Raw genomic sequence first — 25,160 nt, forward strand, 5'->3', positions numbered from 1 at the left:
CCTGTAAAATGAGGGACTGGATGAAAGGGAAGGGGAATCTATATTAAGTGTCTACTATGGGCTAAGCTCTTCACAAATATCATATTTGATCCTCAAAACAACCCTGGGAAGTAGAAGTGACTATGAGTCTCATTTTACAGATGAGGAAATGGAGACAGACAGAGGTTAAGTGACTTGCCCAGGGTCACACAGCTATTGTATGTCTACGGCCAGACTTGAACTCAGGTATTCCTGACTCCAGGCCCAGCACCCTATGCACTATACACCTAAGTGGTTCCTTCCAGATCTAAAAGTATTATGATCTCGTGACCCCTATACTCCCCAAAAAAGGATTTTCTACTGCTAATATTCTTCCCTGGAGAGCAGGCAAGTAGCACAAGTTGTTTTCCTTTACTGCCCACCCATGAGATACCTAGAACTTGCACCAACTCTATGTCTGAAAATTTATCACATAACTGGGCCCCCAGTCCCATGATGGGGTTTTTTCTTGTCGCTAGGCTGGCTGGCCTTTCCCTACAGGAGCAGGTGTGACATGGATCTGCCTGAGAAACAGAAAAGGCATTCACAATACTACCTGGAAAGAAGAAAAGCTATGGCAAAAGGAACTGGGGGTCCTTTTGAGAACCCCAAAAGGCTGGGGTAATTTCAATGACCAAGCCCAGGAAAAGGACATGAGAAAGGGCATGTCCCTTCCTCCTTTGGGGGAAACAGGGGCAATCGTTGCACAACACTACAGATATCATCAGACACGGCTGATGAGGTGATTAGGTTTGCTGAACAGGCATGTTTCCCCCTCTTTCTTTTTTATTCTTTGTAATAAGGACTAGCTCTCGGCATGGTGACAGGAGACATAAAATGAGAAGCAAAGGTGTCATCAGAATAGAAGATACCAATCAAAATGGTAAAAGCAGTAATAGCAGCACCCCAAAGAACTAGAGAGCACCCACTGTCATTCTGTAGGGTGATGCTGAGTTTGCCTCTCCTTAGTAGAGACTCCAAGACTCTACCCTTCCCAAAGGGCTGGGCAGTCCACAGTCTGAAGTCTTCAGATTTAACATGTTTGGTTGGCTTTGGAGAACAAAAAGCTAAAGACTGGATAAAGTGGAGAAAAGGTGAGAAAACACACCTTCCTCCCTTCTTTGCAGAAGCAGAGAGTTAGGGATATGGAAAACTTCATACGGCATCAGATTTAGTCAGTTTTCCTAAAGTGATTTTCTTTTTCTTTTTCTTTGCATTTTCTTTTTCTTTTTTGTTTTTGTTTTCTTTTTGTTTGTTACAAGGGATGAGATGCTGGGTAAAGGAGAGGGAATATATTTGGAAATGAAAGTAATAGAAAACAAGGAGATATCAATATTTTTTTAACCAGAGGCAAAGTCCCATGACAATAAATACCATTTTTCCAAAAAAGCACTGATGTAGAAAAGCTCATTCAACATCCCAGGAGGCATGGTCCCCTGCCCCACCTCAAATAATGTCCTATTGATCTGGTTATAATTAATTCTATGGACAAAGAAAGACCTCTGTACAGCAATGCACCACTCTGTTCCTTGCTCACACAAGAGTCATTTTCTATAATGGAAAAAAATAATTATTGCAGTCTGTTTTTATTGTAGCTGAGGGCTCTCTATACTTCTGTCTTCTCTTAAAGTAGCGATTACCTACCTGCAACTCATCTCAGGCCTTCACATGACAAACACTCCAATCTGGGAACAGAATCCACTTAAACTCAGGAAGCATCCATCCAAACAACACCAGTGAGGTCCAAGTATTAGGAAGAAGGAGTATTCTGGGAATCTCCTTTTTTTTTCTTCTTTCCACTATAGATTCAAAGCACTGATGTGCTAATTCATGTAAAAGAACCTAATCTTTAATTCTATCATCACCTCGTATTCTCGTAGTTTGAAGATGTAATTTCTAACAAGACTCTCATTGTTTTAAAATGCCATTGCAATGAGACATTTCATAAGGCCCTCTGAGATGAATGTAATGGGATTTTCCTTAACCAAACATATATTACCTGCCTTCCTCATTCCTGAGCCACCAAAAATAAATAAGTAAATACAAAATAAAAAAAAAATTCTCTCAATAACTGATCACTTTTTCCCCTGAAAAATTCAAAGTCCTCTCTTTCCCACAGGTGAGAAGTATCCAGATTTTTCCTGCCAATCCAGTCAAGTCTTTAAGAGTATCCATCTTGGAAGCATTAAGACAGACTCATAAACATGTTTTTCAACAGCACAAAAAACTAATGATTCCTGGCCTTCCTCTGAACTTGGAGAGTTCAAGAAGACTTTACAAGTAATCTTTTGTCAGCCTCTAGGAACAATGAAGGATATCCTGTGAATCAAATTAATCCTCATTATAGTAATTCAGCAAATTATAAGGGGAAACAATAAGGAGGCTCCCTTCCATCTGGCTGACTGTCAATTTGAAAATAAAACAAAACAAAATAAATACCTTGCTCTTCTCTGCCTGTTTCCATTTCATCACATCAGAAGTGTGAATTCGAGGTGCTCATACACAAGTCAATTAAACTTGTTTAGATACCAGTTCATGAAATGAAGGGGCCCAGTGTTTCCTTACTCTCTGCCTTTAAATTGTGAGTGAATATGGAGCCCTGGAAAGGCTAAAACCTTTCTATTCGGAGAATTTCAGTTTATTTATTCTGAACTTGCTCTGTCTCCTGGTCCCTAAAGACATGTCCTTCCAGTTAAGAGGTAGATTAGAAGGTAGTAGAGCCTATTATTAGCAAATTATTTTTTTCCATAATACAACCAGGAGAGTTGAAAAACCAATGAAAAATGGGGGAGCTCTCTGGAAAGAAAGAAGGCAACTAGGAAACATCCTGAACTGGGAGCAAACACTCACGGGTTTTCCCAGCCTTGGGATCTCTAGAAATCATCCCCTATTTATGGGGACAATGTCTTACATTAGTGAAAAATAGACTACACCATAGAGATATTATATAACTTTAAACTCGACATGGCCATTTAGTTGAGATATTGGCACAGAGCTGTCCAAAACCAGTGGGATCAGAATTAAGTAGACCAAAAAGAAAAGACCCCATCTCCTAGGATTCTATGATTTCTTATGCATGGCACATGGATCACAGTAAGTAAAGGAACTTTACAGGAGAAACAATTGATATGGGGCACCACAAAAACCCCAAACCACCCCCACAGCAGCTGCTTCAGCAGAACATTTAATCTCCTCATGTAAAAATCCTTCCAGAGACCTTACTCTGCACCTCACTTTCTTATGGAAACTAGTGGTTCATTCTTTGAAATTAGAAAATATACCAATCACCTGGTCCTGAGTACAGTCAAAGAGAAAGGAAAAACGTAGTGGATCACATGCCAACCCATTCATTCAAACCTATGCCTCTCAATATCATAGTATATAAGGAGCTCTCAAGTTAAAAAGGTGGTTAAATAAACTACAAGCCATGCTCTAATGTCTGCTGGTGTCTCTAGAATTAGATCTGTTGTTCCATTGGTGGAGAAGTATCCCATCAACCAGCACAGATCTTGTTTTTCATGATCACAGCTTTTTGTTGAATACGCTTCTGGTGGGGAAGTCAGAGGAGAGGAATAAGCAAAATGGAAAGCAGACGTGGCAAGCAGGGGGGTTACCCACCAAAGGAACTGAGGAAATGAAGGAGAGGGAGAAATTTTCTGGAAGACCCGGACAATCTCTACTTGGTTGGTCTGGTCTGGGGGATGTAGTGCATGACGTTCTAGGGACTCCATACCGGGCTAGTGGGTAAATTTCAGAGTCCTGGATAGTTATGGGAACTATGAGAAGCTGGTTAATTCTCCGACTCAGGTAGGCTTGGGGGAGAATTGTTGGTTCTTGGCTTCAAAGAAAGGGAGTGTGCCCAGATGCAGAGGAGCCTTGGAGTGGGAGGGGGAAAGGGAAGAAGAGCACCAATGAGAAAACTCTGTGGAGGCTTCTTCTATCTTTATCCTAAGGCAGTTAATTGGGTTATGTTTTGCTTCACTAAAAAGAAAAATAGTAAATGGCTAAATCTAGAACAATATCTTTTTCAATAGGGATGGACCCAAAAGTCAAATTCTCTTTATAGGAATGAGTTTCTTGGCACATCTCAAACTGAGTAAGAATGTGAAACACAGCCAGAGCTAGGGTAAAGGCCAGCTGGACTTTGTTCTTGGGCGCCAACATGGGGAGCGGGTCCCCTCCAGCTTCCAGCAGCCGGCTTCCATAGCTGTGACCCCATCTGCTTACAGGTTGCCATGTTCAGAGTTCTGCTGCTATAATAACCCTCTATTGGGGTCTTCTCCCATTGGTGTGCCCCCAATCTTGAACCCAAAGAGAATTCAATTGAGAGTTGAGGGAGGTAAAATAGTGTCCCTGTTAGACGAGTCTCAGTCTCTCTGTATGTATACACACACACACACACACTTAGAGATTATATATGTATGTTTATGTATATGTGTATATGTACATATACACATACACGTACACATACATGTACGTGTATAAGTATATAGACTGACTCTCCTAATCCTAATGTTTGGAGAATCTAAAACCTCCTCATTTCAGTTACTGTCAAAATAATCTTTGTGGAGGAGGGAACCAGACTAACATTTGGGTTATATATCTAAACCCCAAACCCCCAAACTAAATTTTCCCAAGGTGCAAAAAGAATTCCTGGTAACGCCTCTGATGTATATATAAGAACTAATCGTTAAACAGGCGTGATTTCTGAGAAGCCAGCATGTGCCAGGCACTGTGATAAGTGCTTATAATATGGGGGCAAAGAATGAAACAATTCCTGCTCTTGAGAAGCTTCCATTCCAATGGGCTAGATGTTGAATGATTACATATAACATGAATACAGAGTGTGCCCCCAAAGTCTTAGGGCAGTTTTAAGCTTTAGAACCTTGTAATAGCTTAAAACTGCCCTAAGACTTTGGGGACATTATGCATGAAGTTAATTCATATAAAGTAGTTAAATTCAAGGTATTTTGAAGGGGAGGGCACTAGAAGATGGAATGGATCAGGGAAGGTCAAATGCAAAAGATGAGGCTTGAACCATTGTGCCTTAAAGGAAGAAAGGGACCCTGTGAGGCAGATGTAAGGAAAGATTGTCCCCCGAGCATAGGGGACAGTCAGGGCAAGTTCTCAAAGACAAGGGATGGAACACCATATGTTGGGCACAAGCAGAAGTCCAGTTTGGCCAGACTGAAGTGTGGGAGAGAGACTAATGTCCAACAAGGCTGGAAACACAGGTTGCGGCCAGAGTGGATAGGACTTCAAAAGCTCAACAGAGGAATTAATAGATCAATATCCTAGAATAGATATCCTAGAGGCAACAGAAAGACATTAGCATTGACTGAGTAGAGAAGTGCCAAGGTAAGAGAAAAATTACTTAAGAAAAATTACTCTGATAGTAGGACATAGGATGTGTTGGAGTGGGGAGACTAATTAAAAAGCCACTGCGTGGCAGCTAGGTGGCGCAGCAGATAAAGCACCAGCCCTCGATTCAGGAGAACCTGAGTTCAAATTTGACCTCAGACACTTGACACTTACTAGCTGTGTGACCCTGGACAAGTCACTTAACCCTCATTGCCCTGCAAAAAAGAAAAAGAAAGAAAAAGAAAAGAAAAAAAAAGAAGACACTGCAATATTTCAGGTAAGAAGTGACAAGGGCCTGAAGTAAGGCCTTGTGAGTTGGGTGTCAGATGAGAGAAATGTCAATGTAGAAATGGCAAGATTTGGTAACTGGATATTCAGGGTGAGGTGCTATGACTAATACAAAGTTTATGAAGCTGAGAGACTAGGATAATGGTTCCTTCAACAGAAACAATAAAGTGAGGAAGTAGAAAGGCTTTGGGGTGGTGGGGGATGAGTTCAATTCTAAACATATTGAGTTCGAGATACTTCTGGGATGTCCAGTTTGAAATGTCCAACAGGCAATCGCTGATGCAGGACCAAAGCTCATGGGAGACTAACTGAATATATCTCTATCTATAAGTCAATAGCTTTGGCTGTTACAGCTGAAGATAATGAATCTAATAGCATCCTCTATATCTAATCAAATGTTATTTACCCTACTTGACAATAGTTCAGTGATCAGAAAAATCCAGTGGGAATGCAACATCCATTTATGGTTAGGTTGTCATACCAATTGTTTCAATCATCAGCAAAAGCCTAGCTATGGATACCAGGAAACAAACAGAAGAAACGACTGATTTATCTAGAACCATACCCACTCAAATTACAGTCATGTGCTTTACTACAGCCAGGAGGTGACCCTGGCTTCTCGGAAACTTTACCAGAGGGGTTCAAGTTCTAGCAAGCCCTACCATGCTGAAAACTGATTCCAGTTAATTGTATAGAAGTTGACCAAGACTGGTCAGCCCATGATAATATTTTTTGTTCACATATATTCACAAAAATATCAACCAAGGGGTTCTGAACTGTCAGTGAAGGGAGGGATGGAAAAAGAATAAGAAGGGAGGAGAGGGAGGGAGGGAGGAAGGGAGGAAGGGAAGGAAAAAACATGCAACTCTACAAACACCAATCTCAAAAGCTGAGTAAATGACCCTGAGATTTCTGCTTCATTAGGTAGATTCTGGATTTTTTTCTATACTTTGCATTTTGAGTGGTTATATGCATTTGTCCTAACATTTGAGAGGGAAAATAGAAGAGAGGATACGTTTTAACAGATCATAATAGATTACCTTGGAAGGGGAGAAATTTGTAACCATTGGTAACTGTGTCTCCTTCCTAATAGACACTATAAATTAGCACTATGAACAAATAAATGCATAAATAAATGATTGGGGGAATCACGAATTATGTCATAAGATCTAGCTGAGATATACATCTTGCTAGTAAGCAAGCCAAACAATTCTATTTGTTTCCCAAACACACAAAACATGGGCACCAGATAAAAGTTTAAATAGGCTAAAAGAATAATACTTGGGCTTAACAGGAGCGGTACCCAACAATATATAATGCTGTAGCTGGTGAGGGAATAGCATGTGCCCCCACCAACACAATTCCTGCTTTGAGTCACCAAGGTTTTGCTTCAAGGATCAGTGTGCATGGATGGATGAAAGCTTGCTTTGGTCTAGATGCTTTCTTCTGTGCTTCTGACACTGAATCAAGAAATCTCTAAGATATTCATGTAAAGTGTCATGTCACTGAGATGGCCCTGGATGCTAGTTTGTAAGGGCTGATGATGCCTTAGCTGACAAATGATGATCTGCTTAGACAAGCTGAGGTGTGTAGTAACCTATTTTTTGATGGTCTGCTAGTAGATTAGGTTTCTGAAGCAGTCAAACTGGATGTTTTCAAGCTATTAAGAGAACTTACACAGGATACTGGTTCTCATCAAAGCATCCCCTGTCCCACCTGTAGAATGTAAACTCTTTGAGGGGAGGGCCCATTTCATTTTTTGTCTTTGTATGCCCTGGACCGAGCACAGAACAGGCACTTAATAAAAGTTTGCTGATTACTTAATAAAGAAAAGCTTCCTTGCCCAACCTGTCCAAACACAGGGAAATTAAACTGTGTGGTCTGACTAAAAAGACTGTAGTATTGAAAGGGTTATGTCTTTAAAAAAAAAAAAACATTAAATGGGGGCAGCTAGGTGGCACAGTGGATAGAGCACTGTCCCTGGATTCAGGAGTACCTGAGTTCAAATCCAGCCTCAGACACTTACTAGCTGTGTGACCCTGGGCAAGTCACTTAACCCCAATTGCCTCACTAAAAAAAAGGAAAAAAAACAAAACCAAAAAAATAAATTAAATGAATAAAGTCAAAATGCCAGATCCCACATCTCTTTCACAAAAGGTGATCTGATCCTGTCCTTCTTTATGGATTGGGGATGAAAAAAATGAGTACTGATGAGATGTAGGAGGCAGAGGGGAGGGGGCTCTCCCTCTTCAGCTAGGTAGTACAGCAGCTAGATTGCTGGACCTGGAGGCAGGAAGGCCCCAGTACAAATCTGGCCTCAGACACTTCCTAGCTGTGTGACCCTGGGCAAATTACTTAACCTCTGCCTGTCTGCCTCAGTTTCCTCAAATGTAAAATGGGGAGAATGATAGTACCTACCTCCCAGGGCTATTGTGAGGATCAAATGAGATCATTTTGTAAAGTGCTTTTTACAGTGCCCGCCTCATACTAAGCACTTAATAAAGCCTTGCTCCGGGCAGCTAGGTGACGCAGTGGATAAAGCACTGGCCCTGGATTCAGGAGGGCCTGAGTTCAAATCCGGCCTCAGACACTTGACACTTACTAGCTGTGTAACCCCGAGCAAGTCACTTAACCCTCATTGCCACCCCCCCCCCACACACACACACACAAATAAAGCCTTGCTCCTTTCCCCTTTCCTGCTTGACTGGTAGATTTGGGTTCCTGCTTGATAAACCCCCATACTCCCAACTATGCTCTTTTTCAATGGAAGATTTGGGTTGGTACACTCCTCTCCAAAAATATTCTTCTCCCAATTTATACTTTTTTTGCCTTTCTTTGTATATCCATCCCTCAGTACACAGTAGGTGATTAATAAATGCTTGTTGACTGAGTGTCTATATAACATATCATCTGCACTGGGCATCGAGTCAGTGCAGTGATTCCCAGCCAGTCTGGTACTACATACCAATGTGCTGCAGAGATTTTACAGACGATGGCCCTAGGATATGGGCATCATGGGCAGACTGGCGGCACCATAACCATTCTGGCCCATGGATCCTGTTTTCCTCCCCCATATTCTCATAAATCTGGAGCCCGGCTCCAGGTTCACCATGGGCACACACGATCAGCAGGGCCTTCTACTACAGCCAGTTACAGTTGACAAGTATTTATTAAGTGCCTAGCATGGGCCATCACTACTGCAAAAGTCCATGTTTCTCAGTAATTTACTGCATCCTGCAGGTATGCCCCAACACACTGAGAAATCTACATGCATGCCGCAGAAAGGCTGACTTCGAAATCTTGTCATCCTGAGAGCACATTCAGCAGTTTCTTTTTTGCATGAAAATGCTATTAAGAGGCAGCTCGGCTTAGAGTCATAATTTAAGCATAAAAGATTTTAGACCAGGAAGGAACTTTTTGAGATCTTGTCCCACTACTATTTTAGAGATGAGGAAATGGAGAAAGAGAGAGGTCCAGTGACTCCCACGGCCTCCTGGGAAGAAACAGAGCCAAAATTGACAGCCAGGGCCTCTGGCTCCAATCCAGGCCCCAAGTCACCTTCTAGTTATAGGCCCTTGGGCATCTTGATTAAATTCTTTGAAGCTTGGTTGCCTTATCTACAAAATGAGAATGGCAATATTTGTACTGTCTACCCCGGGATTATTTCAAATGCAATTCTTTAGAGATATTAAAGTTAGATATAAATGTGGACTTTGGTATTGTTGTTATTCAGACTTGGGACTTCATCAGTGAAGGGGACTGCTGGTATGGAAACTCCTTCATCAATGTCAGTGGGTACCTGTCTGCAAGGGACTAGATACCAATCAGATCGTGTATTTGGAACTGGGAGGGTCCTCAAGTAGAACCAGGCTGGGCCAGTTCAAACTGGCTGGTGAGAAGCAATTATTCCATTTTCAGTGTGAACATTTACACCTCAGAAATCAGCAAAAGCTATAGACTTTAAGATCTGGGTTTGATTTATTGTTTTATGGACTGTCTAGACTTAGTAAAGTATTAATAATCCCAATTAAACTTAAAAATGTGTGGGTATGGGGGCGGCTAGGTGGCACAGTGGATAGAGCACTGGCCCTGGAGTCAGGAGGACCTGAGTTCAAATCCGGCCTCAGACACTTGACACTTACTAGCTGTGTGACCCTGGGCAAGTCACTTAACCCCCATTGGCCCCCCCCCCAAAAATGTGTGGGTATGCTTGTTCTATAAAAATCAAATACAAGAGAAAAACAAACACCTTTTTAAAAATGCCCTATTTTAAATTAAGGTCACATATTCCATTTATTTAAAAAAAATCAGAAAGAAAGGGATGCTTTGAAACATTCAGGCAGTCTTCAGTGGGAAGAAGGGCTTCTGAAATAAAATATAAACCAGAGGAGCAGAGTTGAGACCATCGGTGAAGGTACCAGATTGAGGAGAGGAATGCAAATCATCCTTCAAATGATCGAAGGGAGTGTAGTAAGCAGAGGAGACAAAAAAAGAGGAAGGGAGGAAAGATTACAATAGAGAGAACAAAAAGGAGGAAAACAGCAGATGGGAGAGAGAAAGAAATATGGAAAGAGAAGAAACAACCTGAGGGAAAGAAGAGAAATTTAAAAGGCAATGGATAATTAAATAGGAAGTAATAGAGAGAAAGAATGCTAATAATAAGAACAGAGTTAAGAGAAAGAAATAACATCATTGTGGCATCATTATTATAGCGTGGTGCAATGGAGAAGGTTGCAAAGGAGATCAAACCCTGGATTCTACTTCTGTCTCTAACCATGACTTAATATATATGAACTTGGGTTAGAGTCCAACACATCTTCATGGCTTAGGCCCCTTCCACCCCCAAATCTAATGCCACTTGGTATCTCTGAACCTTGATCTTGCATCTGCAAAATAGAAATTAGCTCCCCTTACACACACACACACACACACACACACACCCCTTCTGTGATTTATTAAGAAGGGACGCTATTTGTGTTTGGAAAAACACTGTATGAATCACATGTTTACAAAATAACAATAATGTTAATATTATCAATAACAATACACACAAATTATAACTAGAAACTAGACAGATGGCAGACAGACAAATCAATAGAAAGATGAGATAGATGACAGATGGATAAAAAATGACAGGTGGATGGATAGATTGATGAAAGATGGATCAGTAAATAGATGATAGATAAATGATATAGATAGATGATGGATAGACGGATGGAAAGATAGATAGATAGATAAGATGATAGTTTAGAGGGAAAGCTACTTAGTGCAGTTGAGATATGTTAAATTTAAGATATTTCCCGGATAGCCAGTTTGAAATAGCCAATAGGCAGCTGGCAATGCAGAGCTAAAGTTGAGGGGAGATAATGGGACTGGGTAGAGATGGGTGGGAATCATCTACCTAGAGATGATAGTTAAACTTCTGGGAGTGGCTAAGATGGCCAAGACAGAGACTATGGAGGGAGAAGAGGACTCAGGACAGACACTTAAACACATGTATATGTATGTATGTATGTATGTAGTAAAACAAACATGCTTGGTTATTTGGAGTAATGCAAGTGAAATTCCATACCCAATGTGTGGACACAGAATTTATTCACATTACAGAAAATTTTTACCAAATATGTCCTAACTAGAAAGAAGGGGGTTGGCACCTGTGCCCCTTATAAGGTAGGAAGGCAGTAAGAAGCTCAAGGGTTTGTAAATACATGTTCCCTAAAAGTGAGAGATGGTTTCTTTCTCCTCTGCAGATGGTCCCTTAAACATCTGACCACTTTTCATTCAGTATGTACCATATGCCCAGTAGCAGGCTAAGTTACTTAGGGGCATTTTGGGGGAAAGGAAGAAAAAGGGAGAAATATCTAATGGCTAAAAAAGCAGGTTCTGGGGAAGGATTCCCTTGATAGAATTAGACAAAGAAAAGAAGTCTGTAATCTATGACATTCTAGACAAACTGAGGCCTCAGTTACATTAAGAAAATTCTGTGCTCTTCGATTTCATTCATTTTGAAGGTTTTGTGTTTTACGTCCTTTCTAGGAAAGGCTGCGTTGGAAAAACCTCCGTCTCGTCTCCATTGACTAAAGGGAAAAAGGATTTCTCTCTCACATAGGCCAGGACAGCTGGGGGACACAGCATACAGATGTGGTATCAGCAGGTCAGACAGAGGTGATGACTGAGGAAGGCAAGGACTGGGAGAGTTCTATCGTTCCCATCTCAAAACTATTAGCAAGGATACGTAGAAGGAAGCATCAAAGCCACCACACGTTTTGTTTCTCTGGTATTTTTGAGGGGGCAGGGATGGGGCCAAGGAGGGGCACCAGAAGAGCAATGCCCATTCACAGGCCATCCACAGACCCAACTTCACTGATCACAGAACCTCTGACCTGCTCAGTTTCCAATTTTCTTCAGCAGCCTGGTCCCCCATCTTCACTTTGGTGCTGTATTTAGCATGACTACCCAATTGGCTTTAACCCTCCTATAGTTCAGAATTCCCTAGCTCAGCAATATACCAGCCTCAGCCTCCCTAGCAGGAAGAATTATGGGTAGGTACCACCATGCCCAGCCACACATTTTGCTCCAGCATTAATAAATAACAATGAGTTTCAGTCTTCATTCAATAAACATACTTGTCTGATGAGTGCCCACTCTGTAGGGCACTGGGTGAGGAAAGATCTAACTGGACTGTCAGCTCATCCTATTATCTTCAACCTGGTAGACACTTAGTGTGATACCTTCTATTGATCTATTGGATTTCAGTGAATCTTCCAACAAAGGAAGAAAAGATACATGCGTGACAAAATATTTTTTAAATTTTTATAAAAAGTCGTATTACTTTCTGATGTGTTATTTTTATTATCTGGAGCTCTGATCATTAAGAATCCACTGGGGGGCAGCTAGATGGCGCAGTGGATAGAGCCCTGGCCCTGGAGTCAGGAGTACCTGAGCTCAAATCTGGCCTCAGACACTTAACACTTACTAGCTGTGTGACCCTGGGCAAGTCACTTAACCCCAATTGCCTCACTAAAAAAAAAAAAAGAATCCACTGGGCACTCCACATAGGAATCCAGGAAGATTTTTCACAGCCCTGAGCAGGAAGGGAACTGAAAATACAAGAAGGAGTGCTTTTAAGAATGGAAAGAATGTTTTCCAGAAGGGGCAACACTTGGTTCATCAACTAAGGAATTCAAAGCACACTATTCATAGATGAAGTTCTAAAATAAGTCAGGGATCACAGGGTTTAGAGGGGACTTTCGCAATCATCTGTTCCAACCTCTGCCTTTCAGAGATGAGAGAATTGAGGCCCAATGAGGATCTATGATTTGTATAAAGGAAGGTGACTGAGTTGAGATTTCCATGTCTTCTGTCTCTAAAATCAGCATTCCTTTGATAACACCAGGCTGCTTCCAATAATGCAAGGCAATAAATGGTAAGCACCAAGTAAGGGAATGGAAATAATGAATTTTAAAGTTGGAGCCAAATTTTGCCCCTTGACAATTCCAGTAATATCTGCTCCTATGCCTTCCCACTGGAGCAAGGCAGAATAAACCAAATCCTCCCACATTTTTGTCCTTCAAATACTTGAAAGGGTTTCCATATCTCCTCACCGGTGTTCTCTTTTCCAAGGTCATCCTCAATTCCTTCCATGAAAGGGACCTCAGATGTCCTATAATCCAACCTGACTCCCTCTGTTGTTCATCCTTTGTTTTCAGAGGACCAGTGACATCTTGGGGTGAAGTCTTGACTTGTGTGTGTATTGGGTTGAAGTGAGGCAGAGTTACACAAAGTTGTCAGCCTCACTCTCTCTTCCTGAGTCATTGAAGTCCAGTTACCAGAAAAAGAACAAGATGAGTGGTGATGGCCAGGGATACAGTGTTTGACCTTGTCATCCTTGATGTCTGAAGCTTCAGCCACCTTCTTGGCCAGTAGAACAAACTGTTCTCATCTACCCATTCCACCTGGGGGGACATCTTCACATGCTTGAGGTAGACGTCCCTCAAATTCACTGATGGGTTTGAGGGTTTTACTGGGGTGTGGCCACTGTGCATGCTATAGCTTCTTGGAGCCACAAATGAGAGTTGGACATCAAAGGTGGATGAGCAGCCCTGAAAAAGACTCAGCAAGTCCTCACACCAGTCCTGACTCCCTCTACAACACGCCCAGCAAGTGATCATCAGCCTCTTCTTGGAGACTTCCATAGAAGGGGACTCCCAGTCCCCAAAACAGCCCATTACACTTTTAGACACCTCCCTAATCATGAAAAATGTTTTCCTTATATGGAGCCCACATTTGCATTTTACATCAATAATTGCTTCTATGCAGAGGCATTTAGGTGGCACAGAAGATAAAGCACTATGCCTGGAGACAGAAGATTTGAGCTCCTATCTGGACACTTACTACCTCTGTGATCCTGGGCAAGTCATTCACCTCCATGTGCCTCAGATCCCTCAACTGTAAAATGGGGGTCCTAACAGGCCTTACCTCACAGGGTTGTTGTGAGGCTCAAATGAGATAGTATTTTTAAAGTGCACATTTAGTAGGTGCTTAGTAAATGCCTGTCTCCTTTCTTTTTTCTGCCCACTGGGGTCAATGAGCACTGGACAGTCATTCAAACATCTAAAGATACAACTCTCAGGTTCTGCCCTCCCCCGAAGCCTTATCTTCTTCAGTCTAAACATTCCCATGTCCTTCGGTCAATCATCATATAGTACGACGTGATCGGGAGATCCTACACCATCCCAGTTAACCCGGACACTTTGCAGGTCATCAAAGCCCTTCTTAAACTGGCTTTGAATCTAACCTCCCATACTGCATCTCTTCAGAGAAACGGAGCTCACTGTGGTAGGACACAGCAGGCACAGAAGAGGCAGTATTCTAGGATAGGATGGGTCGACTTTCAAAGGGTAGAAAGGAGGCACTGCCCCATCCATAATGGCTACCATCACCATTCTTCGATTTCTCCCCTCATCATCTCAGGCTAGAATCATAAAATTTTATGGCCAACGAGGTCCGAGAAACCTACCAGTCAAACTCCGTCATTTTACAAGTGAGAAAACTAGAGCCTAAGAGGTGAAATGACATTTGCTTGTGCTTCTATCCTGAGTTGGTGACAGAGTCGAGACTAGAATACAGATCTCTTGCCACCCAGTCCAATGCTGACTCGATGACATCATGGCTGGGGATGGTGGTCCAGTCCTACCTGTAAGTCAGTCTTAAAAAAAAAAACACAAGCACACACTAACTTGACTCATAGCTGACCTTGTCTAGAGGCAGAGAAATGCAATTTGGGGTCTCTCCAGGCTCTTTCTAAAATTTAATAAATTCAATAAATATTTATTGGATCCTTACTATGAGTAGGGCATTATGGGAGGCACTGAAGGGGATACAGAGATGAATGAGACAGCCCTCGGCTCCAAGGAGCCGACAATACAATCTTGTTGCAAGGGTAAGACAGACACACAAACAGCAACAATACAAGAAGAATATTATTCATGACTTGGTAGTGCTATAAAAACATGATTAGTTTTACTTTAGTCCCTCATCACCTCTCATGGGGTCTATTTCAAAAGCTTCTTAATAGGTCTCCCTGCTTCCATTCTCTTCCCTTCCTCCACAGAGATGCCAAAAGAATATTCTGAAACCCAGATCTGATCTGCCATGCTCAAAAATTTTCAAGGGCTTGCTTCTGTCTTTAAGATAAAATGCAGGGGGCAGCTAGGTAGACCGGCGGATAGAGCACTAGCCCTGAAATCAGAAGGATCTGAGTTCAAATCTCACCTCAGACACTTACTAGCTGTGTGACCCTGGGAAAGTCACTTAACCCTGATTACCTCCAAGAAAAAAAAAGATAAAATACAGATTTAAAATTTGGGCATGTAAAGTCATTGGCGGATTGGATCCCACCTACCTCTCCTGTCTTGTTTCCACACACTGTATTTCCATCAAACTAGCCTCCTAGCTCTTCCACCAAACACTCATTCCCTTCCCATCTCCAGATCTTTGTACAAGGGTTCTGTTATTCCTGGAAATGTCCTTCTTTTGGTCTCACCTCCACCTTCATTAACTCCCTAGCTTCTTTCAAAGCATAGCTCAGCTGCCACCTCCCACATGAGACCCCCTCTGCTCTCCAGAATTCTCAGCATAGTCTCTCTTCTACAGGCTTTGTGTACACTTTGCACTCGCTCACCAAACAGGCTTTATCTTTCTCAGTAGAATGTAAACTCCCTTCTGGGCAGAGATTGTGGGACTGTTATCACTGTAGCCATAAGCCAAGAACAGTACTTTGTACAAACCAAGTGCTTAATGCATGTTTGTTAATCATTTGTACAATCTGTTTTCTCTACAAATAAAAGTTAGAAAAGTAAGGACAAAAACTAGAGGGAGGAAAGGAGAACCCTTTCCCAATCTCAATCTGATAAACTCCATTGACTGTCTCTAATAAATCTCTCCTGTACCTGAATTTTCCAGGTCTTTTCTCTTTAGAAGCATGGATGACAATGAATTGGAAGAGGAAATCACAGCAAGGTTCTAAAAGGTTTTTAGGGATAAAATACACACGCGTGTGTGTGCACGCACACACACACACACAAGTGCACATGTTGATGTTGTTTGTTGGTGGTGGTGGTCCTTCATTCCTGAAGAGGACTGTGACATCAGGGTGATGTCATGACTCATACTGAATTGGATTTAAGTGAAGGAGGGTTGTGCATAGTCACCAACCTCACTCTCTCCTCCAGAACCATCTGGGTCCAGTGGCAAGATATACATCAGGACAACTGGAGATGGCCCTGGATGTTTTAAAGCAACTGGAGTTAAGTGACTTGCCCAGGGTCACACAGCTAGGAAGTGTCAGATGTGAAAAGCAAACTTGGGTTCTCCTAACTTCAGGGCCAATGCTCTACCCACTGGGCCACCTAACAGCCCCCCCAACATATATACACCCTTATAATGGTAGCGAGTTGGTGTGGGATAGAGCCCTGGCCCTGTAGTCATCAATATCTGAGGTCAAAGCCAAGCTGTATATCCCTGGACAAGTCATTTAACCTCTGTTTTCCTCAGTTTACTTATCTATAAAATGGGGACACTAATAAGCACCAACCTCCCAGAGTTGGTGGGAGGATCAAATGAGATAATATTTCTAAAGCTCTAAGCACAGTGCTTGGTAATCAGTGGGTAATTAATTAACCTTTATTTCCCTTCTCCTTTCATAGCTTGATAATGTGCTGTCCAGACTCTCATCATTCATTCTTCTTCAGCTCACAGCACTTTCTTGCAAAGAAAGAGCATCCTCACTGCCTCCTGATTCAGGAGGAGCCCTGAGCCCTCCTTCTACATGGGAGGTCACAGGAAAGGATACATCATTAGAGGCACAGATCTGGTGAGTCCATTCCTTCTACTCAAAACTTTTCAAGGGTTCCTTCTCACATAAAAGGTAGAGCCTAAATTCCTTTGGCCCGAGCATTCAAAGCCCTCCATAATCAGTACCTCTCCACAATTTTTTTTTCACGTTACTCCACTCCATATTACTCTCTACTAGAACCTTATTAAATGACTCATCACTCGGGGGCAGCTAGGTGGCTCAGTGGATAAAGCACCAGCCCTGGATTCAGGAGTACATGAGTTCAAATCTGGCCTCAGACACTTGACACTTACTAGCTGTGTGACCCTGGGCAAGTCACTTAACCCTCATTGCCACCAAAAAAAAAAAAAAAAAGATGACTCATCACTCCCACAGGTCATGGGTCATGGGTCATCCATCTGTCGCTTACTTTTCCATATGTCCACTCACAATGTCTTCTACAGCTGGGCTGCTACCACCTCTGCCTACACACCTTAATAGCCATATCTGCCAAGTAATGTTTCCTGATACTCCTAGCCAGAAATGACCTTTTCCCCTTCACAAACTACTTGATTTCAACTTCCCAACAACTCTCCAATGGATTATTTTTAATTGAAAGGATTCATACAAGTAGCATATCCTACTACTACTCCCAAGAGAGCAGGGCACCATGTTTTACTTGTAAATTTCAAACTTTATCCAGGAGCTGCCTTGGAGCCCTATACATGGCAGACATTTAACAAATATTTACAGGAGAAATTCCACGTTCAATCACGGACATTTTCCTCCCTTGCCCTTGTCTATGCTTTCTTCTGTAACTTACTCTTTTCTATGAAGAAAGGAAATAATCTTATAGTTGCAAGACCGAAGTAGCAATAACCCAAGGCTTTGAAATATTTTTCTGGTTGCTAAGAGCAAAGAGATAATTTATTTTTACAAAAGCTATAAAGAGAATATTCATATGGAATAGAAAATGAAAACATTTAAATGGCTTCATTTATTATCATGTCTGTTGCATTTTTCCCTCTTTTTGGAACCATTTGTCTTTTGTTGGAATTTTTCAATTGTGGCCTAAGCTTCACAAGGTGCCAATTTTCCTGGATACATCTTGGAATATATCAGAGTGGGAGGAGTTGGGGACTGAGGAGCTGGTGCATCATAGCAAGAGATTATGCGTCCATAGAAAAAATTACAGTGGAGTCACTGGGCTTGCTCCTAAGGATATTGACACTATTTGCAGGATAAATTAAATGTAACATGCCTTTTCAAACAGTTAAAAAAGCAATGAAGAGGGGCGGCTAGGTGGCGTAGTGGATAGAGCACCGGCCCTGGAGTCAGGAGTACCTGAGTTCAGATCCGGCCTCAGACACTTAACACTTACTAGCTGTGTGACCCTGGGCAAGTCACTTAACCCCAACTGCCTCAATTAAAAAAAAAAAAAAGCAATGAAGAGGTCTCTGGAAAAGCCTTTCATACGGCATCCAAGGAGTTAAAGTCCTAGAAATAGTGTTTCCCAGCATACATGCAGCACACAATGAATGAGGGGCATTCTATTCTTCAAGGACCCTACAAGCTCCACAAGGTATGAGTTCAACAAGGAGAGTAGAAGCATATTCTATTAATGGGCCACCAGGAGCTGCGCTAATCTCTGGTCTGTCTCCAACAGAGGCAGCTGGTGGAACAGCAGATAGAGCACTGGGCCTGAAGTCAGGAGGACCTGAGTTCAAATCCAGCCTCAGACACAAGCTATATGATCCTGGGCATTTCACTTAACCTCTCTCTGCTTCAGTTTCCTCAAACTAAAAAATGGGTATACTAACTGTGAACTGGTTTTGGAGAGCAATCTGGAATTACGCCCAAAGAATTATCAAACTGCCTATACAATTTGACCTAGCAATACCACTCCTAGGTCTATTTCCAAATATGATTAGGGGAAAAGGAAAAGGACCTATATATTCTAAAATATTTATAGCATCTCTCTTTGTGGTGGCAAAGAAGTGGAAATTGAGGGGATGTTCATCAACTGGGGAATGGCTGAATACGTTGTGGTATATGATTGTGATGGAATACTACTGTGCTATAACAAATGATGAGCTATTTGATTTTAGAAAAACATGGATTAAACTTGCATGAAATAATGAAAAAAGAAATGATCAGAACCAAGAGAATACTGTACACAGTAACCGCAATACTGTTTTAACAACAACTTTGAGCAACTCAGTCATTTTAATTGTTATAAATGCACAAATTAACTACAAAGGATATATGAATGAAGATGCTATCTGCATCCACAAAAAGAACTGATAAATAGAAGTATGTGTAGAATGATTTTGCGTGTGTGTGTGTGTGTGTGTGTGTGTGTGTATGTGTGTGAGAGAGAGAGAGAGAGACAGACAGACAGACAGACAGACACAATTGGTGTGATACCCCCTGCTGGAGAAACCTGTAGGAAACCTCCGCCATGAAGAGAAGGCTTCTGAGGGCAAGCCATGTGGCTTGGAAGGTCGGTTCCTTGGTGTCAGGCAACGACGTTTGCTCGTGGGTACTGTTGATCAAAGCTACCAGCCAATTAGCTTGGAGCTGTGTGTGTGTGTGTGGATGGGCTGTTTTCCAGTTTTGGCAGGAGGTTTGTGGGATGAAGAAAAGGCAAGACGCGCTCTCTCTCTCTCTCTCTCTCTCTCTCTCTCTCTCTCTCTCTCTCTCTCTCTCTCTCTCTCCCCCCCCCTCCCCCTCTCCCTCTCCCTCTCTCTCTCTCTCTCTTTCGCCAGGACCTCGTAGGGAGTGGAGCTAGAAATGCTGGCTCCCTGACATACATAGATGAAGGAATCTTGGCCTCTTTCTCTCTCCTCACCAAATTCTTATGCTCCTTAACTAATGCTTAAAAGTCTAAACTCTTGCTAAAGCTTCTAATTTATTGGAGACCACTCATTAGATTTTTAGACAGTATACCTAGAATCTTTTTTTTAGTATAGCTAGAATCTTAGCCACCTTAGAGACAGCTATTCAGATGGTGACCATGAAGTATTCATATATATACACACACACACATACATATATATATATACATATACACATATATATACATCTATACATATATATGTAAAATTTGTGACTAAGGGTAGCCATCTCTAGGGTAGAGGAGTAAAAAAAGAAAAAAAAAGAAACTTACATGATAACTATAGTATATATTTAAAAGGAAAAGCAAATTGTACATAATCAATTTGCAGTTTCATATTATACTATGCTATGGAAACGGTTGTTTTATTTAGTAAATCAAAAATAAAATACATTTAAAAAAATTTTAAAAGCACTTTGCACAGGGCCTGGCACATAGTAGGTGCTATATAAATGTTTATTCCTTTACCTATCAGAATGTGGTACTTCTTAGGACACTTATAAACACAAAGATTTAAAAATCCACTTGACTCACCATGAACTTAACTGAGCCAGCATCTCCTATTTTAACAAGAGGTTTCAGAATCCTAGACACCAAGTAAAGTGGACCATTGGAAAAGGACTAACATTTTAAAATTCCTCTACATAAGAAGGAAGTGTAGTACCAAGGACAGAGGCGAGGATGTGGTTAGAGGGGAATTACTTGAATAGGAAAACATACTTGGGTGTCAATGAGTTTCTGGGAAAGGTCAGTAGAAAGAATTACAAGTCAAATCCCACCATAACCAAAAAGATTACAATAATCTCTGTACAAGAAAATTATTTCTGAGCCCTAGGCATTGGGGTCCAAAGTCCAAACCAGTATTGAATACAATAAATCTCCAGAAACACTAGCGTATGTTCAGTTCCTTGGACTGTGATTGGATTTTGACTCGCATAAGCCTGAAGTTTCATTTAATTTAGCCCCACAATTCTCTATATTACTGACCTCCAGCAGCGCTGGAGACTTAATGACTCCTCCAATCACCTAACTGATGGGAAAAGGAACAAATTGCCTGGCATGTTGAAGCACTATATTAATGTTAGCTACTTCTACCATCATCATCATTGATGCTGTTATTTTGAAACTTGACCTTTCTCATTTCTCCTTACATTAAAAAATATTTGCATTGCTTCATGAAAAGTACCTTATGTGCTTCAGTGTAAATCTCTTTTTTTTAAAAAAAAGTATGTATTTACCAAACAGAAGTAATGCATCCAAAATTAGAAGGGAGTCAGAAAGCTGGGAAACAATTTTTATGGCCAGTACTTCTGATAAAGGCCTCATTTCTAAAATATATCAGAAACTAAATCAAATTATCAAAAATCCAAATCATTCCCCAATTGAGAAATGGTCAAAGGATATGAACAGGCAGTTTTCTGATGAAGAAACCAAAGCTATCTATTCCCATATGAAAAAATGCTCTAAATCTCTAATGATTAGAGAGATGCAAATTAAAACAACTCTGAGGTACCACCTGACACCTATCAGATTGGCTAATATGACAAAAAAAGGAAAATAATAAATGTTGGAGAAGCTGTGGAGAAATTGGGACACTAATGTATTGTTGGTGGAGCTGTGAACTGATCCAACCATTCTGGAGAGCAATTTGGAATTATGCTCAAAGGGCTATAAAGCTGTACATACCCTTTAACCCAGCAATACCACTTTCGGGTCTTTTCCCCAAAGAGATCATAAAAAATGTAAAAGGACCCAAATGTACAAAAATATTTATAGCTTCTCTTTTTGTGGTGGCAAGGAATTGGAAGTTATGGGGCTGCTCATCAACTGGGGAATGGCTGAACAAGCTGTGGTATATGAATGTAATGGAATACTATTGTGCTGTAAGAAACGATGAGCAGGAGGAGTTCAGAGAAACCTGGAAGGACTTGCATGAACTGATGACGAGTGAGATGAGCAGAACCAGAACATTGTACATAGTATCATCAACATTATGTATTGATGAACTGTGATAGTCTTGATTTTTCTCACCAATACAACGGTACAAGAAAGTTCCAAAGGACTCATGATGGAAAAGGCTCTTAAAATCCAGGGGAAAAAAAGAACTGTGGAATATGGATGCTTATTGGATCATACTATTTCTTTTGTTTTTGGTGCTTTTGCTCTGATTCTTCTCTTATAACATGACTAATGCAGAAATATGTTTAATGTTATTGTACATATATAACCTATATCAGATTATCTGCTGTCTTCGGGAGGGGGGGAGGGAAAAAATTTGATATTAGAAATCTTATGAAAACAAATGTTGAAAACTATCTCTACATGTAACTGGAAATAATAAAATACTTTTATTATAATAAAAAATAAAGGGTTGACTTCTCAGGGAAAAAAAGTATGTACAATGCAGAATGGATTCCAAATGGAAAATCCACATTTAAAGATGAGGAGAGATAGAACACCACTCTACTTCAGAACTTACTATCCTACTCAACAAACGTCATTTGATGCATTTTAAGTGGTCTTCCACCTCCAATCACCTGCTGTCCCAATGCATCCTCCATACTTCCTTCCAACAGATTAAACTTTCTGAAACACAAAGTTCACTGCACCACTCCCCTGCTCAAAATAATTTAATGTCTACCCACTGCCTGTTAGATAAAGTCCCAAGTCCTTAGCCAGGGGCTCATGGTTCCTACACGATCTGACCCCAGCCTGTTATTCCATTTTAGCCAAGGTGGTCTACTTAAATGCAACATGTGCCTTCCTACCCAATGCCATGACATTACCCACTGAGAATACCTTCCCTCATCTTCCTTGCACATATTTCACTCATTCTTTTAACACATTTATTAAGTAATGATGATGACTAATATTCACATAACACTTTGGGGTTTAAAAAGCACTTTATGAATATCATTTCCTTTTATCCTTACAGCACCTGAAAAGGCAGGTGATTATTATTTTCATTTTACAGATGAGGAAACTGAGACAAAGAAAGGGTTAGTGCCTTGCACTTAATCTTAAGCCATACTTGAATTCAAATCTTCCTGACTCCAGGTCCAGAACTCTATCCACTGTGCTACCTAGGGGCCAAGCACTTGAGGAGATACAAAGATCTGTAAGACACATTTCTTACGTTCAACAAGCTTTACAATATCATACTTAGAAATAAGTCAGACATAAACAAATATAATCCTAATCACTTTAGAACTCTGATCTTGATCACAGAGGGATGATGATGAAGGATGCTGTCCACCTCTTGGCAGAGAGGTGGTGGACTAAATGGAGAATGAAAAACACATTCTTTGGCTGTGGTCAATGAAAATTCATTTTGCTTGACTATAGTTTTTTATTACAAGGATTCTGTATTTCCTTTTTCCCCCTGTGGCAGTAGGAGAAAGAAAAAATTTATTAAAAAATTTTTAAAAATAGATATAATCTTAATCGTATTCATCATTAAAAGCTCCCATTGCCTTATTTTACTAGGCAACTTTTCATCTTAAGGTCTTATTGCCTTACCCAGATGATAAATTCCTTGAGAGAAGGAACTGTTCTTCACTTTCTCCCCCCCCCACCCCATATTATTTATTTTTTTCAGTGCAACAAACATTTATTTTTTTCCAGTTACATGTAAGAGTAGTTTTTAACATTCATTTTCATAAGATTTAGAGTTCCAAATTTTTCTCTCTCCCTCCCTTTCCTCCCCTCTCCAAAAGACATCAACCAATCTGATATAAGTTATATATGAACAAACCACAAGTGCTCTTTTTATCAGTTCTTTCTATGGGTGTGGATAGTATGCTTCATCATTAGTCCCTTGGGATTGTCTTGGATCATTGCATTGCTAAGAATAGTTAAGTCATTGCTCATCCAACAATACTGCTGTCACTATGCACAATGTCCTCCCAGTTCTGCTCACTTCACTATACATCAGTTCATATGAACCTTTCCAGGTTTTTGTGGGATCATCCTGTTTGTCATTTCCTATAGCACAATACCATTCCACTACAATCATATAGCACAGCTTCTTCCATCATTCCTCAATTGATGGACATTCCCTTGATTCCCAATTCTTAGCCACCACAAAGAGTTGCTATAAATATTTTCTGTACAATTTTCACCCTTTTCTCTTTTTCACGATTACTATTGCTAACTGTTTCCCTCCATCCTGTTCCCTTCCCCATGATATTTACTCTCTTATCTATCTTCTTTTACCCTATCCCTCTTCAAAAGGGATTTGCTTCTGTCTGTCCCCTCCCCCAATCTGCCCTCCCTTCTTTTGCCCTTCTCTCTTTATCCCCTTCCTCTCCTATTTTCCTGCAGGGTTAGATAGATTACTCCACCCAAATGAATGTGTATGTTATTCCCTCCTTGAGGAAACTCTGATGATATTAAGGCCTTTGAGCCTATTCTGATGAGTATAAAATTTATTTACTCCCCGGCTCCTCCTCCATCTCTTCCCCCACTCCATAAACCCTTTCCTGTTTCTTTCCTGTGGGATTTCACCCCATGCTACCTCTGCCCTTCCCCCTCCCCCAGTGCATTCCTCTCATCACTCAATTTTATCCTAAAGATGTCATCATGGGGCAGCTAGGTGACACAGTGGACAAAGCATCCACCCTGGACCCAGGGGGATCCCAGCCAAAACCCGGCCTCCAGCACAAGACAGTAACCCACTGCATGACCCCAGGTATGTCCCCCAACTCCAATTTTTTATGGTTCTCTAGGGTCTTGTATTTGAATGTCAAATTTTCCATTCAGTTCAGGTCTTTTCATCATGAGTATCTGAAAGTCTCTTTTTCACTGAAGTCCCATTTTTTCCTCTGAAAGATTATACTAAGTTTTGCTGGATGCATGATTCTTGGTTGTAATCCCAATTCCTTTGCCCTCTGGAATATCATATTCTATGCCCTCCAGTCCTTTAAAGTAGAAGCTGCTAGATCTTGTGCTATCCTGAGTGGGGATCCACAGTACTTGAATTCTTTCTTTTTGGCAACTTGCAATATTTTCTCCTTGACCTGAGAGCTCTGGAATTTGGTTATAATATTCCTGGGAGTTTTCCTTTTGGGATCTCTGTCAGGAGGTGACCGGTGGATTCTTTCAATTTCTATTTTATCTTCTGCTTCTAGAATATCAGGGCAATTTTCCCATACAATTTCTTGGAAGATGATGTCTAAGCTCTTTCCTTGATCATGGTTTTCAGGTAGACCAATAATTTTCAAATTATCTCTCCTTGGCCTATTTTCCAGGTCAGCAATTTTT

The 25,160-nt window shown here is 41.0% G+C and overlaps 1 protein-coding gene across 1 annotated transcript in view; it reads right to left on the bottom strand.

Moving 5' to 3' along the window:
- FRAS1 (Fraser extracellular matrix complex subunit 1) overlaps positions 1-25,160 on the bottom strand; it is a 515,723-nt gene that overhangs the window by 206,261 nt on the left and 284,302 nt on the right.

The sequence above is a fragment of the Dromiciops gliroides genome, chromosome 6 (genome assembly GCF_019393635.1).
Source record: "Dromiciops gliroides isolate mDroGli1 chromosome 6, mDroGli1.pri, whole genome shotgun sequence".
NCBI classification, from domain to species: Eukaryota; Metazoa; Chordata; class Mammalia; order Microbiotheria; family Microbiotheriidae; genus Dromiciops; species Dromiciops gliroides.